The 17,946-nt window shown below is 40.6% G+C and overlaps 1 pseudogene; it reads right to left on the bottom strand.

The window, feature by feature from the left end:
* Positions 1–1,347: 1,347 nt before the first annotated feature.
* LOC120780254 lies at positions 1,348–12,993 on the bottom strand (annotated as a pseudogene).
* Positions 12,994–17,946: the final 4,953 nt, after the last annotated feature.

Genomic DNA, 17,946 nt, shown 5'->3' with positions numbered 1-17,946 from the left:
GCAAGAAATAAAATATTTATGGTACACCATTTCACAACTAGGGGTTAATGCGTATGAAAAGGGTTTAGAGGCGATTCAAAATTTTCCAATTCCAACTAAAGTTCATTCTGTACAATTTTTTTGGGTTTGTGTTCCTATTTCAGACGATTTGTAAAGAATTTTTCAATTATTGCTAAACCGTTATATGATTTAACTCGTAAGGACAACAAATTTCAGTTTGGAGCTAAAGAGCTACAAAGTTTTGAAGAGCTCAAACAAAAGTTATTGGAAGCACCGATATTAGCGATTTATGATCCCTTGGATGAAACAGAACTACATTGTGATGCGAGTGCAGTAGGGTTTGGTTCAATTCTGATGCAAAAGAAAGTAGACGGTAAAATGCATCCCATATTTTATTTTTCTAAAAGAACAAGTGAGACGGAAGCGAAATATCATAGCTTTGAGCTAGAAACGTTGTCCATAATCTATGCACTCAAACGATTTAGGGTTTACCTTCAAGGATTAAAATTTAAAATAATTACTGATTGTAATTCATTAACTATGACACTGAATAAAAAAGAATTGAATCCTAGAATAGCGAGGTGGGCACTAGAGCTTCAAAATTATGATTACAGTTTAGAGCACAGATCAGGTACACGCATGCAACATGTTGACGCTTTAAGTCGCAGTAATGATATTTTACTGGTGGAGTCCAACACTTTTGAAGAAAATTTAATCATATGTCAGGCAAAAGATGAGAAATTAAACGAACTGCGAGGCATTTTGCAAAAAAGTGAACATAATTTATACGAGATGAGGAATGGGGTTATATATCGAAAAGTAAATAATGGAAGGATCCTTTTTTGTGTTCCTGAAGCAATGGAAAGGCATGTACTATTTAAGTATCACGATGAAATGGGTCACTTAGGTGTTGATAAAACAGTGGATCTTATTTCAAAACATTATTGGTTTGCTAAGATGAGAGAAAAAGCAGCTAGCCACATACAAAATTGCTTAAAATGTATAGTTTTTTCGTCGAAACATGGGTTTCTTGCATAATATTCCCAAAAGTGAGAATCCGTTTGAAATTATACATGTAGATCATTACGGTCCCGTAGATAGTTCGAGGCTAAAGAAGCACATTTTTGTAGTAATAGACGCCTGTACAAAATTTACTCGCTTATATACTACAAAAACATCTAATGCAAAGGAAGTGATTACTTCACTCAAAGATTACTTTCGAGCGTATGGTAGACCAAAAGTAGTAATTTCTGACAGGGGTAGTTGTTTCACGTCAAACGAGTTTACATAAACTTTTAGAAGAGGAAAACGTTCAACATATAAAGATAGCTACTGGTTCTCCACAGGCTAATGGGCAGGTAGAAAGAGTGAACCGGAGCCTAGGTCCGATGTGATAGCCAAGACTGTGTGACACAGAAAAGGAATTTATTGGGATAATGTAAGTTGAAACTGTTGAATATGCGCTAAATAATAGCATTCATAGAACAATTAAAGAATACCCTAGTGTAATCCTCTTTGGTAGTAAGCAACGAGGAAAGGGTGTAGATTTACTAGGAGAAAATTTAATAAATGATAAGGAAAATCAAATACAACAAAGTCACAACGAAATATGAACACAAGCCAAAGAAAAGGAAAAGCGGTTACAGTCCTATAACGAGGACTATGTAAATAAAAAACGACGGACAGCGCACAAGTACAATCCAGGTGATTACGTTATGATAAAAAATTTTGACTCAACGGCGAGAGTGTCTAGAAAGTTATTGCCAAAATGTAACGACAGATATGTATTGGAGGATGTTGAAGGTTTTCAACAGTCCAGAATTCCTTATAAGGGAGTTTGGGCTGTTGGAAATATACGACCTTGGTTTGGCTTATACACTAAGACATAAATGCGCTTGAGATCAGGAGATCTCATGGTCAGGACGGCCGAATTGTAGTAATAAGTACCATGTGTATGATAATACATCCTAACTTTAAGTTATTCTAATATACTTATATATAAAGGAGTAAACCATTAACGGGTTAATGTAAATATAAAAGAGTAAACCATTGAAGGGTTAATGTAGATGTGTCCCGTTAACTTAAGATTCGTTTTCAGTTATTGCTGATTCTCTTTTAAAGTTCATTTGTATTCATTAAAACACATTCTTGGTTGTCATTGTGTTGACACATATATTCATGCTTCACAAGTTCATGTGTCCATTTCAAAGATGTATAAGTAAATACATAGCATGTAAGCAGAGAAAATGTATGTATGTTAGAACGAGTATATGTAACCGTCTTCGGTGTAAAAGCGAACAGTACAGTTTGAGAAATAAAAGCGAAAAGACTTGGCATCCTAAACTTAGGTCGTCACAGTCAATCCGATGAGGGAAAAGCTACCTAACGTGGTAACCGCATTGATGACCAGAGAGAGACAGATCAAGAACATAGTTGTATAGCTATGTCAGAATTGCGTTATTAAGTGGGTGACAGTGAAGTAGAAAAACTTAGAATGCATCGAGTTCATGCACATCAAACTCAACAACAGCAATCACGACATAATGAAATTGACCGAATCCGAGCATCCGGGCTGCATTTAATTAGATCAGTCACTTGATTATTGTTCCGACAATCGGTAACAATTGGAGAAATAAAAATAATATATAATATATATATATATAAGTGTTAAAATACACTGGTGAATCTACAGGATTATGTTGTGCTGGAGGAAAAGTAAAATTGCCACAATTGGTCCCACTACGAGAACCTAAACGCTCTTTAGTTTCTTTGATTGGAAATGATTCTAAACACTTCTTGGTCAACATTCAGAAATGTAAAAGCTGTTTCCAGATGACGTCATTTGGAGCTACACATATAATATCTATATATTAGAAGATGGTCAAGGAGTTTATTTGAATGAATCGAACGCAGCAGACAGAGGGACGTGCCGCTCCGTCCGTCGACAACATTAACAAGTTTCTTCACAGTCTGTCAAACTGATGATTTTGCTCGCACTTTTCTGTATGCTAAACATGCTGTATAGCGTGGCATATTAGAATCAGAGTGCATCATCGAAATCATTTCTGCTTCGCAAACAAGGAACACCAGTTGTAGGATATCCAAATGTATTTGCGTCTGACTCGCATCTACACAGTACATCCAAATAACGATAATTGTTATTATTTGCGGTTGTTGTTGGTGATTGTTTGTGATCCGACGTTTAAAAAACTGAGAACAGTTAATAGACAGTTGTGTGCGACTTACCGTGAAGCATGACAACCATTACATTTACTTGAAATCGATTCGCACTGGGATGATACGCTCAAGGATTCCGTAATATCTTCATCGCCGCATCAAATTCATTGTTTGCGACAATCATACGAACATGTTACCCCTCAAATCCAAAAGTTATGTGGGCTAAATATAGAGATGACATGCCTGAGGATGTTTTGCATCACATGCAACCTACACTACAAATGACTGCAAAAACTTACAAAGCGACATTGATCGTGATAGAAGACACGTATGCATGTGTTTATTAATGGCAAATAAAGTATTGTCATGTTTGCGAATGACAGCCCCAAATAGTAATATGCACGGTGCAATAAATCACGAGTTACAAAGAGAACAACACTACGATATTGAAACATTGACCGAAAAAGTTCGAACAAGTAATCCACATTTAAATCAAATCAATAAATTTTATAAAAGCTGTGAACATTGGGTCTGGTGGAGTTTATTTCCTTGATTCTCCCGGATGAATCGGAAAAACGTTCTTAACACGTTCGTGGACGTGAATGCTATAGCATTCAAATTTTAAAGCCAATTTTTATTCATTTAATTTTATACAATCTTAAGTTTTTGTAATTAATACACATTTTAAAATAATGACCAATTGGTTCATTAGATACTTTCATATTATTTTATCTTTTCTCCGTGTATTTACAAATTTCCTCACTTCATTCTGGTTGAAAAATATTATCTATATCGTCGTGGATGCTATAGCATTCATTGTATATAACGGTTAAAATACGATGTTCTGACTACTCTTATAATATATGTCTAATTACATTTCGGATATTACAACTAGTTTCAAAAATAATTGCCTATATATTTTTGCAGCTCCCTAAAATTTTTTTGCGTCCGCGAACGTGTTAATTTCATTGGCTTAGGCGAGAATCAGATCGCGAAGTGATGTTTCTCTAACGTTGGCTTCATCTGCACTAGTTGCGACTCTGCTCGAAGACGCATCTTGCCTTGAAATTGCCAATAAACTTGCAAATCACCGAAATACCAATTTTCAACATCGCCAAAAATAGCGCAATGGCTAAGATCCTACAGGTATGCAAACTGATTGTTTGGGATGAATGCACAATGGCCCATAAGAGATCTCTGGAGGAAAGAACATTGAAAAATCATCGTGCAAATCAAAATATTTATGGTGGGGCCATGATTCTGTTGTCAGAATATTTTCGTTAGAATCTTCCAGTTATTCCCGGATTTACTGTTGCTGATGAACTAAATGCATGCCTAAAATCATCGAATTTGTGACAGTAAGTAAAGACACTCCAATTAACAACTAATATGCGAGTATTTTTGCAACAAGATGAAACTGCAAATGTGTTTGCGTAGCAGTTGTTAGACATTGTAAGTAATAAAATCGAAGTGGACACCTCGACCGATTCATCATATTACGCACAGATGTCTGTCACATCACAGAATCAAAAAAGGAGCTTATTCAGCGTGTTTCCCAGATATAGCGGAACAGTTAAAAAATAAAGATGTTGAGAGTCTCAATGCGACCATTCAGATTTTTATTCCAGCGCAGTCGATTTCTTTTAAATCAGTCAACACCGTTATGAACCGTAGTCATTTATGCCACGGTGTTTTTAAATTCACTGAAATTACCTGGAGTACCAACTCACAATCTGCAGTTAAAAGAAGAATCAGTTGTCATAATGCTGCGAAACATTAATCATCATCGACTGTGAACCAGACTGGCTGTGAAAAAAATGATGATTATGTAATACATTGAGGAAACAATAATAAAATGAAAATACAAAGGAGAGGATCTTGATCCCGCGGATACCAATTAATCCAACAGATTTACAATTCGATTTTAAACGCTTACACTTCACAGTACGTCTGGCCTTTGCGATGACCAAAATAATTAGCAAGGAAATAGATGTTTGCGAAATCAACTTGGAGACTCCCTCTTTCGCGCCTGGACAATTATACGTCGCGTGTTCGCGTGTTCGCGCGTCCGTCTTCTTTGTTTTTTTACGCACCACATAACGCAACAAAAAATATAGTTTATGAGAAAGCTTTAAATTTATTAATAGACTGTATCTTTCAGTGCGTGTCTGTCAATATCAAATTTAAACCTTATAAGTAGCCAGTATTTCTGGAAAACTCTGTTTTGTAAGTAAGAAACATGATGTGCCGAAAATAATAATAAAACTTCATGCTTCGTTCAAAAAATTATTCTTATTAAATATGGATTCCTTTTGTTTGTTTTAAAATTATCTTATAAGTTAACACATTAGTCTGCTAATCTGCCCACTGTAGCGTTCTTAGAACTTCATACTCCACGCCAACCAGTAAGCGTGGGAATAGCCCACGTCAGCATTTTCCCATCAACGTCAAAATTCTTCGCTACTACAATATCATCGCGGTAGCAGCGATTCACGTGTTGTCTAAACTGCAACAACAATATCAGGTGCAGTAGCAGCAGAAATGCCAAAATTGTGCCAAGTGTAGGGAAATCAGGCAGGGCTCATATGTTTAAGTTTTAGTCTTAAGCCAGACTTGAAAAACAGCACATAGTGCTGAATAAAAATTCTTTGATTACAGAAGTTTAACTTAAGCTTGTTAAGATATACTTGTAAAACTGTACTGTTTTGCACTAATAATTCACTTAATGTATGCCACCTTGTGACCAATAATTGTCCAAATCAAACCAAAACTCAAGCCCCTAGGTACCAAATATGTGGACCACAGTATCTATATTTGACTTTTGAATCGTTTTTCTAATAATTCTTGTGCCGAATTTGTCGGTAAGTGTATGAGCTATAAAGGGGTAAATATTTATAAAATTGCTTAGATTCCAATCTTCTGGTTGACGTTTTACATTGTAATGTATTTCCCTGACTTTGATTAGTGCAAGTTGCACCCGAACTTACTTGCTTGTTATTGAATATGTGAACCAAGTTTTATCAGGATCTCTTAATTTTACACAGTCACCCGGATTTCAACTCATCTCATCATCCTGATCATTTACCATATATGTACATATGTATGTACATAACTATATATCTATCTTAATTAGTTTTACAACCGTAAAACTATTATAATCTGTAGCGGGATGTTGAAAATCACATATCAAACAACTTTCTGAAGCTCCTTCTGGAAGATTAAAGTTAGAACCCCGCAAACTCGCAAAACAAAGGAAAAAAGGACAAAAGAACAAAATTGCATAGTTCTGGTTGATTTAAAATATTTGTCGATTTTAAAATACTTTTCCGTGGCTCGCAAAAATCAGCGTCGATATATATAAATTATTAAAAATGCCTTTTTTACTTTCACAACAGTATTTCAGTATCAGATTTTATTAACCCTCGTGTATGACAAGAGGCTCGAAGCGTCCTCGTTTCGACAAGGCATTTTGAATCTCGAAAATCGATGTGAAAGTGGGAACAAGTCGAAAAAAATAATTTTTTTACAATTGTAGTAGCTTATAACTAGGTTTACAAAGTAGTTTTAATAAAATGGTAATAAGTCGAAGTGATAGTGAACAGGTCCAAAAAAGATATAAAAATTTGTGTCTGTTTTTTTGTTACAGTTTTAGTAGCTTAGAACTAGACTTAGAAAATAGTTGTAAAGAAATGATAATAATTCAAAATCAAAAAAGTATTTTCGTTTGTATTGTGCGTGGGTTTTATTGTTTAAATTTAATTTTTTTAAGGAAATCATTAAAGAAAACTATCGCAAATTACTCTTGTGAATTTTTTTCCCTTCGATCATAACTGCATTACCGAGATCTCTGTCGACAAATTTTTCTATAAAAATATCAAATTTATTATCCAATCGTTTGTTTCTTCTCAAAAAAACTTTTTCTCCAACTCCGTGTCTTTTAAGAGTTTTACTTGCATTAAATTTGGGAAAACTTTAATATACCATCCCACGATTTCAGCGTTAAAAGTGGATTGGTTGGATAAAGCTGATGCTCCAGATTAAGAATATTTATAATTATAGCCGCCGCAAACTTATAGTTTTCGAAATATTTACATTTAAAGTTGTAATTTTAGCAAATTTTTTTTGCAATTTCTCGATTTATAGTAACTTTTCCTTTCTTATTATGCACTTTTCATACACTTCCTCTTCACTACAATGTTTCTACATATTTATTTTATATTAATTATTTAGATATTTGCTTAAAATTAGCATTTTATTTTTTACACAAATTTTATTACATGCACAAAAACATAAGTGTTTCGCGTTGTCAAATAATTCAAGGTGCGTTCCAAAGTAAACTAGACTTTCCGAATCTAACCCCCCCCCCTGCCATCTATATGTCGACTGGTGCCTTAGAATCTGCGATCTTTATCGATTGTCCAGTGAGAATTTCATGACATTTTATCGATTGGAAGTGAAGTTATTGCGTTTCAAGTGTCAGTATGTTTGTGTTATCGGTGCGAAATTGAGCTTCGAACAAAGAGACAACATTAATTTTTGTTTCAAAATTGGTAAAACTTCTACCGAAACGTTTCAATTGATGAAACAAGTTTATGGCGATGATTGCTCTCCCGTAGCAGCGGAAATTCCATCGAAACTGTGCATGAATTCATCAAAAATCAGCCGAAATCATCAATTAAATTCATGAAAATGGAATTGAACATCTCCAAAACATCGATTTATCGCATTTTGACCGAACATTTGGCCTTACGAAAGGTGTACGCACGGTTTGTTCCGCACAAATTGACTGAGGACCAAAAATTGCTCAGAATTCAACATTCGAAGAACATCATTATGACCGATTATTTGACCAAAGGTCATTCAAAAAGCTTGCACCGGCTTACTGGCGGCCATACCGGCCAACGAGCTAAAACACTCGTTCGACATGCTTTTGGACCGTGCAAAAAGCTGTATTGAAGCAGAAGGAGACTATTTTGAATAAAATAAATTGATTTTGCCGAAAAAACCAATTATTCTGTTTTTTTTTTAAGTTCTGTTTACTTTGGAAAGCACCTTGTATGTGTTACCATATCCAAACGATTAAAAACAATAAAATTAAATAAAAAACTAAAACGCAGGAAATAAATACCATCTTCAAAATATTCAGAAATCGAACGATCCTACACCGGGGTGTGTCAAGTGTTTATCGAGTAAAACACCTTTTTGCAATGGGGGCCTTCGGCCGCCCTTCAAAAAAATTACCCTGGCTGGTCCAACACCGGCGTAAACATTAGTCCATTCGCGTCCGACTTCTTTCTGCATTGGCGGCCTTCGGACCCGCTTCAAAAAAAAAAAACTCTGGCCGATCCAACACCGGGATTTTTTTCGAGTAAAACTCTTTTTGCGTTGGCGGACTTCGGCCGCGCTTCAAAAAAATAACCCTGGCCCATCAAAAATCATGATATATCAAGAAAAGGGGTAATGATTTATGTGTTTGGAGTATAATCCTATTTTGTATTCATTTTTATTCGTTTTATAAATGTGCATGTAATGAATTTTGTGTAAAATATAAAATGCTTATTTTAAGCAAATATCTATATAATTAATATAAATTAATATAAAATAAATATAATAAGTATAAAAAGTGCATAATATGAAAGAAAGAGTTACTATAAATCGAGAAATTGCAAAATAAAATTTGCGAAAATTACAACTTTAAATGCAAATATCTCGAAAACTATAAGTTTGCGGCGGCTATAGTTATATATATTTTTTATCTGGAGCATCAGCTCTATCCAACCATACCACTTTTAACCCTGGGATGGTATACTAAGGCCGGCCCTTAAATATTTTAATCTTTTTTTCTTGAGCTTCTACTAACCTTCTTTTAACAGCGTTTAATTTTTCAGCTGAATAATTGTGAAACACGTAAATAGGCTTAGCGTTTATGACATAGTGAATGCTATGATTGCATTTGTGGGTTGCTAGGTCAGTAGTTTCATATACTTGCATGTATTTAGGTTAGGTTAGGTAAGACGGCTGATCAGAGATCGCACATGGACTAGAAGTAGTCCTTTGTGAAGCCGTTGAAACTCGAACTCCCATGTTCGAACTTAGAGATCGGCAAACCGTTTAGTATCCAACACAAATTTACAGAGGCGCTTAATTTCAATGCCCGCCAGATCGGTGGGATGTCTGAAAGTATGTGCCCCAAGTGCCTCAGTCTTGATCTCCCAAAAGCAGGGCAGTCAAGAAGGAAGTGCTGGCTAGTTTCCACTGCATCTTCTTCCAAGCAGCTTCTGCATGCGGCGTCCGGTAAAATTCCCAGTCTTACAGCGTGTATGCCAATGGGACAGTGGCCCGTCAAGAGCCCCATCATTAATGAGAGGCTAGCCTTGTTGAGGGCAAAGAGATCCCTAGATCTCCTTCGATCTATCTTTGGCCAAAAGGCTTTTGCGACCGCGCAGGTACTAATGCTGGCCCATCGCTGACCGAGCAGCCGCGAGGCCCAGCTATCTAGTAGTAGAACACAAAAGGATGCCGGAGCACCTACCCGTTCCCATTCTACCGATAGTGATTCTAGGGTGCCTTTCCTTGCTAGCTCATCAGCTTTGCAGTTACCCGCGATTCCGCTGTGGCCCGGCACCCATACAAGTCTTATAATGAAAGCTCTCGCCGCCAGAGACAGTGACGCCAGACACTCTTCGACCAGCCCTGAACGCACTGTGAATGAGTTCAAGGCTAGAATCGCCGCTCTGCTATCCGAGTGAATGGTCACCTCCCTGAAGTTAGACGCTCTACTGAGCAGCATATCTGCTGCTACCTTGATGGATGCAACCTCAGCCTGGAAAACACTGCAATAGTCGGGAAGTCTGAAGCTGGATTTTATGGAGAGCTCCCGACAGTACACTCCTCCACCAACCTTCCCCCCAAGCTTCGACCCATCCGTAAAGAAGCTTGCTGCCCTCTCCTCCAACGGCTTCTTCCCTGCCAAGCCTCCTCGTCGGTATATGTGCAGAGAAGGAGCCACCGGAGTTCGATATGGCGACTCCATGATCCAGGTGATCCGGTATGCAGTCGAAGCTTGTGAGGATATCCGAGTGTTCAGATACCCGCTCCTTTAGGAATCCATACTCCTGAGCCTAATGGCCACCTTTGCGGCCATACACCTTCCGGCAATATCCACCGGCGTTATGTTCAGAATTGCATTATGCAATGGTTGGGGTGGACTTTAATGCACCACATATGCTGATGAGCGCAGCTCGTTGAACGCTCTCAAGTTTCTTTGCAAGTGTGATCTTCTGTAAAGCCCTCCACCACATGAAGACTCCATAGAACATTATGGGCTTGACTATGGTGTCATAGAGCCAGAGTACCACCTTCGGTGAGAGGCCCCATCTCTTGCCAATAGCTCCTCTACAGCAGTAAAGGGCAATCGATGCCTTTTGGCTCTCTCCTCGATATTAGGCTTCCATGAAAGCTTTCTATCCAGGATGAGCCCTAAATACTTCACAGTATCCGCCGGTTGCAAGCGAATACCTCCCAATAGCGGCAACGGCGCCTCAGGGATCTTGTATCTTCTACTAAATAAAACCATTTCTGTTTTATTTGGATTTATAGCGAGTCCACTTTCGACCGCCCATTTTGTTACCACGCCGAGATATCCCTGCGTCAACTCATACACGGTGCTTAGAAACTTTCCTTTCACCATAAGTGCTACATCGTCTGCATAGGCAATAACCTTGCAGCCAAGATCCTCCAGCCTTTTGAGAAGGTCGTTAACGACTAGAATCCATAGAAGAGGGGTTCCCCTGCTTACCCTCCGCCGCGCGCTCGCGCTGCCCCATTCTGTTTCAACCACTCTGTCGCACAGAAGACTGAAAATGAGGTGCTTGAGGTTCGATTCAACCCCAAGACCGTCTAGAGCAGTTACGACTGCCTCTGGCAGGACATTGTTGAAAGCTCCTCAATATCAAGGAAGGTCCCAACTGCGAAGTCCTTAGCCTCAATTGCTTCCTCAAGCCACGACACGATAGTGTGCAAGGCAGTGTCCACCGACCTTCCTTTACGATACGCATGTTGCGCTCCTGATAGATAGTCCTCGGAATGCGCCTTCTCAAATACCAGTCCAGCAGTCTCTCCAAAGTTTTTAATAAAAAAGAGGAGAGACTGATGGGCCTGAAATCCTTGGCCGTGACGTGCGAGCCCCTGCCCGCCTTCGGGATGAACGTCACTCTGACTCGTCTCCAGGCCCCCGGAATGTAACCTAATCTGATGCAGTTCGCATAGATCGGTGCCAACCAGCCGCAAGATACCTTAGCAGCCTGCTGCAGCTGCGCTGGTATGATGCCGTCCGGTCCCGGGGACTTGAACGGTTTGAACGAATTTATCGCCCAAGTCAAGTGACGCTCATCCAGAAGGCCGACAAAGGCTGTGTAGTCGGCATGCAACGTTCCGAGAGATACCTCCATAGAGGACGTATTAGTAGGGAAGTGAGCATCAAGGAGCATCTGTAGAGTTTCTTCACTGCTCTGCGCCCACTTCCCATTAGCATCCCTAAGATACCCCAGGGACACAGGATTTTTCGCGAGGATTCGCCTGAATCTAGAGGACTCGTGACAGCCTTCCACTTTTTCGCAGAAGCTCTTCCACGAGCTCCTTTTAGCCCTTCTAAGCTCGGACTTGTATATTGAAAGTCCTGTTTTATACAGGACCCAATCATCAGGTAGCCCGCTCCTACGGGCCTTGTTAAATAAGCGCCTACAGGACGCCCTAATTTCCGAGAGCTCCACAGTCCACCATTGAGGTTTCCCTCTGCCCTTCGGTGTTTTTAATGGACAGGAGCTCTCCAATGCAGTGTTGCACGCCGAGCTGAAAGCTTCGACCCACCCATCCACCACATCGGCGGTGGCCAGCGCGCCCACCCCCGGTGCGCGTGGAAGAGTTTGCCGAAGCCTTCTGCGGTAACCTTCCAGTCCGTGTTTCTGGGATTTCTGAAAGATTTTCTAGGCGGACCCTCTCCGTCAAGACTAAACCCGATATACCTATGATCAGAAAAGGAGTGGTCATCGAGAACCCTCCAGTTCGAGATCAGCGGAGCAATCCCGTGTGAGGCAAGGGTGAGGTCGAGGACCTCCTCCTACCCGCGGTCACGAAGGTAGGAGAATTTCCCTGTTACATATGCGAAGATTTTCGCTAACAATAAAGTTAAAAAAGCGACTCACCTCTAGTGTTGGTATCCGAGCTCCCCCAGATTGAATGCCGCGAGTTGGCGTCCGAACCGATGATAACACCGGCACCATTCCGGGACGCTTCAGTCAAGGTCCTCCTCAGTAATGCGGGAGGCGGCTCTACCTCATCGTCGTGAGGCATGTACGCCGAGACTAGCCAGATATTTCCGGTGCCGCACTCTAGCCTTGCTGTAACTACGTCAGCGTTGCTGAAATTAGGTAAAATAAATACCGTTAGTTCATTTCTGACCAGCATACAGGCTCTGTTTCTACCTGCATCCTTGGCCACCAGCAGCTTATGGTTCTTCGTCCTCAGTCCAGATATACCGTTGCTAGTTAGCCACGGTTCCTGGATCAGGACCACATCGGCTTCGTCTTGCTCCAGACGAAGCAGTAGATTGGCGGAGGCCGCCTTTGCGTGATGGAGGTTAATCTGGAGGAATTTCATCCTTCAGACTCTCTCTAGTAGCGCTAGTTCAGCGCTAAAGTCCTGATCGACCCTCACCTCCTCGAACAATTGTTCGAGGCTGAAAACGGAGTCGCCCATCGACGATCCGCCTCCAGAGCTCGCCACGTCCGAGAGGTTTGGGTCGTTTTCCAAGGTCATTTGACCATCGCTAACGCCTTCCTCCTTCTCCCCGCACCTGCAGCTTGAGTGCCATCAGCCCTGGCATCCGTTGGGAGTACCTTAAGTACCACCATTTCGAACCCATAGCTGATGGCTCCCTTTGGTTTTGCTGAGAGGACCGATAGACTCTGCGTTAAGCATTATCAGCGCCTGCCGATATGGTTTATCGGTTCTCTCCAGCCTTATGACCCTCCAGTCATGCGCGGGGAGTGAGGGGTTGCAGTATCTGAGGATTTCCTCGATCTCTTTCGCAGTGGATGGTTCAGCTGGCAGCCAGACGCGAGCCCTAGGGCGAAGGGGAAGATCCTCTTTGTCCACGGCCTCCAGTCTGGCCCCTTCCAAACCTCCCCACCAGAGACACCGCCTTCTTATATAAGATGGCCGATCTTTCATCGGCACACCCAGTAAGCTTGTGTAGCCCATGGTGCCAACCGGCACTGACACATTTTGGAGGTGGCCCCGGGTTTTCCTTGACCACCTTGAGGAAGACCGAAGAGATAGCCGCCGCTACTCTCTTCCACTCCTCATGGGAGATAGCCCCGTCCTCCCTGCTGCGGTCAAGCACGCCCAATACCCTTGCACCAGCACCTTTAGCAATCTCGCTGAAAGTTGGCGCCGCGCCCGTTCTCGGTTTTTTGCCGAGGGAGGTTTCTCCCTCGTGCGACCTTTGTCGCTTAACCGCTGGTCCCTGCCTCTTTGCTTCGAGCCGTGACTCGTCCGTCTCGCTCTCTCTAAGCACCTTCTTGGCCCACTCAAGCGTGTTAGCATGCTGCTCAGATACCTGACCAGCATGCTCACCACCGTAGCGTTCCACTATCTTCGCCGCTAATCGACGGTCCGACTTCAGCTTCCTAGCTAAAGCCCCCTTGCTAATGCCCCCTGTGGAGCCCTTCATGATTCTAGCAGAAGTTCCTCTACTAGTGCTGGCGACTCCGCCGCGTATGAAGGCTCCACCCTTCACTACCTTTTTTGCCGGCGGATCTGCGCCGGCTTCCCCCATCCTGCCGCTTGATGCGGAGACTCCTACCAGGGTCTTAGTTCTATTGCTGCCTGGCGACGATTTCGTCGCCCCGGGAGCAGCAGCCCCGCCTGGGACAGATCTGGGTGTCGATTTCGACGCCCTATCACCTCCCTTCGTCACCTTCTCGTCCGTGTTTTGTGAAGTGTCCATGCAATAAGGGTCCCCACTCAGAGCCGCTATCCGTCCCCCGGAAAGGTAGTCGCCTTTTATGGTCCCAAGGTTATCTCAGTGATGAGGCCAAGGCGAGGGTTGACGTACGCCCTTATGAGGCAATACGTTCAGAGCCGACCAGCGCAAAGAAGGAGTCCTCTCAACTTACACCTACCACGCCAACTTAACGACGACGGGGGGGGAACGTACTCCGAGGCCTGCCAGGGTTTTAACGGGACGGAGGCAGTTTCGACATTAGCCCGACAGCCATTTCTGACTAGGTGTCACCCTATCATACTCAGGTGCCAGAATGCCGCCACCACCAGCCCAGGGTTCTAACAGATCCAGATAAGTTTCCTATTCTAAAACCAGTTCGATGCCTAAGGTCGTCTAGGGAATTGTAAGGCCGTGAAGGCCGCAGGCCATTTGGCGTTACCCAGGATGCACCAGCGTGGAGGCGACCTGCACTACATCCCTTGCATGTATTTGCTGCTGTTCCTTAATACAACGCGCTATTTCAAGCAATATAGCGTGGAACCTTTCCACTTGGCCGTTGCTTTCGCTGTGAGGTGTGAGGATGAAGAATTGATCAATAGAAAAGTGGTCACTTTGTAGTGTTTTTATTAAATTGGAGGTAAAAGCCTTTTCGTTCTCAGACACAACGGTTTTTATATTGTTGAAAATTAATACAACTTGTAGAAGAGCATCTTTGATATCAAGAGTGGTTCTTGATAGTAGTAATAAAAATATCGAGATGAAGAATTTGCCCTGTGAAATTTAGGATAGGAGTTTTGGCAACGCCAGGGTTTGGTGGCTTGAGCTGGTACTTATTTTCAAAGCAAATCTTACAATTTGCTATTAGATTTTTAAACATTTGGAAAATAATATTCTCTGGAAATTTGGTGAAAGTTTTCAGATAAACAGCAGTGTGGTCGATTATGTTCAGTAGCGACTGTTTCTAGTTGGTCATTCTTGTAATTCGGTGTGAACAAATTTAACAACTGGAAATTTGGATAATATGGGGTTCTGTATTTCCACTAAAATAGAAAGGTCACAATGAAGTCCCTTTGTTACGTTATAATTTAATGAAGATTTTAGCAGTTTACCAATTTTTCAACAGTTTCAAAAAAATGGTTTGTCGAGTAAATTTCGGAAAAAAAGTGCTAGTGTTTTTACTGAAAGTATATGATTTAGATAAAATGAATTGATTTTTAAATTGATTAACATGTTGCTTTATAGTTTTTATAGTGTTACTAGAAGACTCTTCACTGTGAGCGGCGGCACATTTTTTCGATTTTTTGCGTCTACATACATGTCCATTCTCCCCACGAAGAAATTTGGTTAATGTTTTTATCTTATCGGCATAATTTTTTACAAAGCGATGATAGTAGCCTGATAGACCGAGAAACGATCGCAGCGCACGCAATGTTGTTAAAATTTTATAATTCAATATTGCGTGGACTTTACCTAGGCAAGTTCTCATACCCTTTTCTGAAACCAAAAAACCCAGAAACTCAACTTCGGTTTTGTAAGACTTTGAATTTTCTGTTGATACTCTCATTCCCGCTTTTTTTAGCTTGCTGAAGATTCTATCGATGCTAGCCAAATGTGAGTTTCGTCGAGTGAATAAATAATTATGTCATCGATGTAAACGTGACAACACTTTCCGATATCCTCGCGCAGGACGTCGTCTATCGATCTCTGAAATATGCATTTTTTAAACCGAAGGGTAGCTTACATGACCCATACTTTCTATTGTTAATGCTAAACGCAGTTTCTTTCTATCTTCTTCGCACATAACAATCTGATGGAAACCAGATTTTAAATCTTAGGTGCTAAAATACATATTTTGATATTCCCATATTGGCCATAATTATAGTTGTATCCGGTATTGGATATCGATCAGGAACTGTTTGTTCGTTAATTTTCCTATAATCGATTACCGGTCGTAGTTACGGATTACAACTTTCATTTAAACCTTTTTTGGATGCAAGATGGACTGGGGAATTATATGGAGAACATGATTCTCTAATTATACCGTCTTTGATAAGGAAACGGATAGCTTTTGCTATAAATTGGATCATTGAGTACGAATCCTAGCCTTGACATTGGTGTTAAATAGTTGTGCTCTTTATGTGTGTTAATCATATCGCGAAGTTGAGTTTTAATGTGAAATGGAACAGATTCTTCTTCTATTATAATCAAATTGCTTTGGTTGCATGGGAGATGCTGTAGTTTCTCTTTACCGTTGCGGTAAACCAAGTATCCATTTTCAGTATCAACATTTGCCTCAATTTCTCTAAAAAAATCGTATCCAGTGATACCATCAAATGTACTTAAGTTGGGAAGTAAGTAAAATATTGAGGTATGACCGAGAACATTCATCAAGCATTGCTTATTTATTAAATTTGTCCCATTGATAGACTTTAACTTGAAGGGTTTACCGATATTTTTGATGCCATGCAGAAACGAAACATACATACATATATTTAACATAGTTTTTAGAAGTTCCGTCGTCGATTAAAACGCGTAGCTCCCGACCGCTTTTGGAAGTTTTAGTTATAAACGGCAGGAGCGACTTTAGTTGAAGTAATTAATTTCTTCAACTTCTTTCGTGTCGTTCTCAACGTGATTATATGTAGTTAGTATCATCATTAAGGCAACAACTTTCAGCATAATTTCTTAAATTATCGCCTTGAAAATACTCTTCATTATTTCCATCATAATTTACTTGATCGTAGATTTCTTTTACAGGTAGAAAGTTAACTTTTTGCATTTTATTTAGGGGTGTCTGATTTGAGGAGAATTGCGTGATCGCTTAAATAGCATAGGAAGAATCGTAGAAGGTCGCAGAGGCAGAGCATTTCATATTGACTGAAGTGGTGGAAACTTATTTCTATTTTGCTGGTAGTGGGGATTATCCTGATTTTGAGGAGACGATCGTTTATGGTAACAAGAGGTATTATTGTCGATTTCTATCGGCGTTGGCCTAGGGTGGGCGTTTTCAAAGTTGCGTGTAATGCGTTCAGTATGCTGATTAATCAGTTGGGAATAAGGTTTTGCTGGTTATGAGTTTCCTGCGGCAAAAGCACGGGCAAAATCATGACGCATGTGACTAATTTCAAGCTCTTGAGCTACTGCGAGTGCGCAGAGAAGATCCTTCGGTCTTGGCGAAAATAGATTGTCGCAGAATGGACAACAAAGACCCGATATGAATACCCGTGAAGCGTTTTCTCTTGCTCGATCGCTAAAAGCTGCAATAATTTCCCTATTACCAGTTTGGTTCATTATTTGTTTGTTAATTATGAGAGTTAGTTCTTTGTCAACTTTGTCATAGTACTCGGAAATTGATAGCATACCTTGCTTTAAGACGCAAAGTTCGTTCTCCAGAACATATAGTACGATGGTCTTTTGTCGAAGTACGATTGATCTAACCTTGCAATGATTGCTTGAAAATTAAGATATGTATTGAGCGATGACAAAGTAGAATTAGCAGATTCAGTAATCTTGCTTCGAAATATTCCCGTTGCAATATAGTATTTTTCCGAACTCTCTTTATAAAAATTCATTGTAAACTGCGCAGCGGTCCTCCATGGCGGATATGATAACGAATCGCCTTAAATAGGTCCAAGCTAGCATTATTATCTGTAACAAAAGGGTCAATAGATTCCGGAGCATAAGTTTGAACGTTGGGAGACCTTAAACGATTGCTAACTATTTCTAGAACTTGTTCAATGCTAATGCTCATGTTGATATCAAAA

Source organism: Bactrocera tryoni, unplaced genomic scaffold, assembly GCF_016617805.1.
Source record: "Bactrocera tryoni isolate S06 unplaced genomic scaffold, CSIRO_BtryS06_freeze2 scaffold_245, whole genome shotgun sequence".
NCBI lineage: Eukaryota > Metazoa > Arthropoda > Insecta > Diptera > Tephritidae > Bactrocera > Bactrocera tryoni.
Note: the sequence above shows the minus strand (reverse complement) of the source record. Positions and strands in the feature narration are given on the sequence as shown.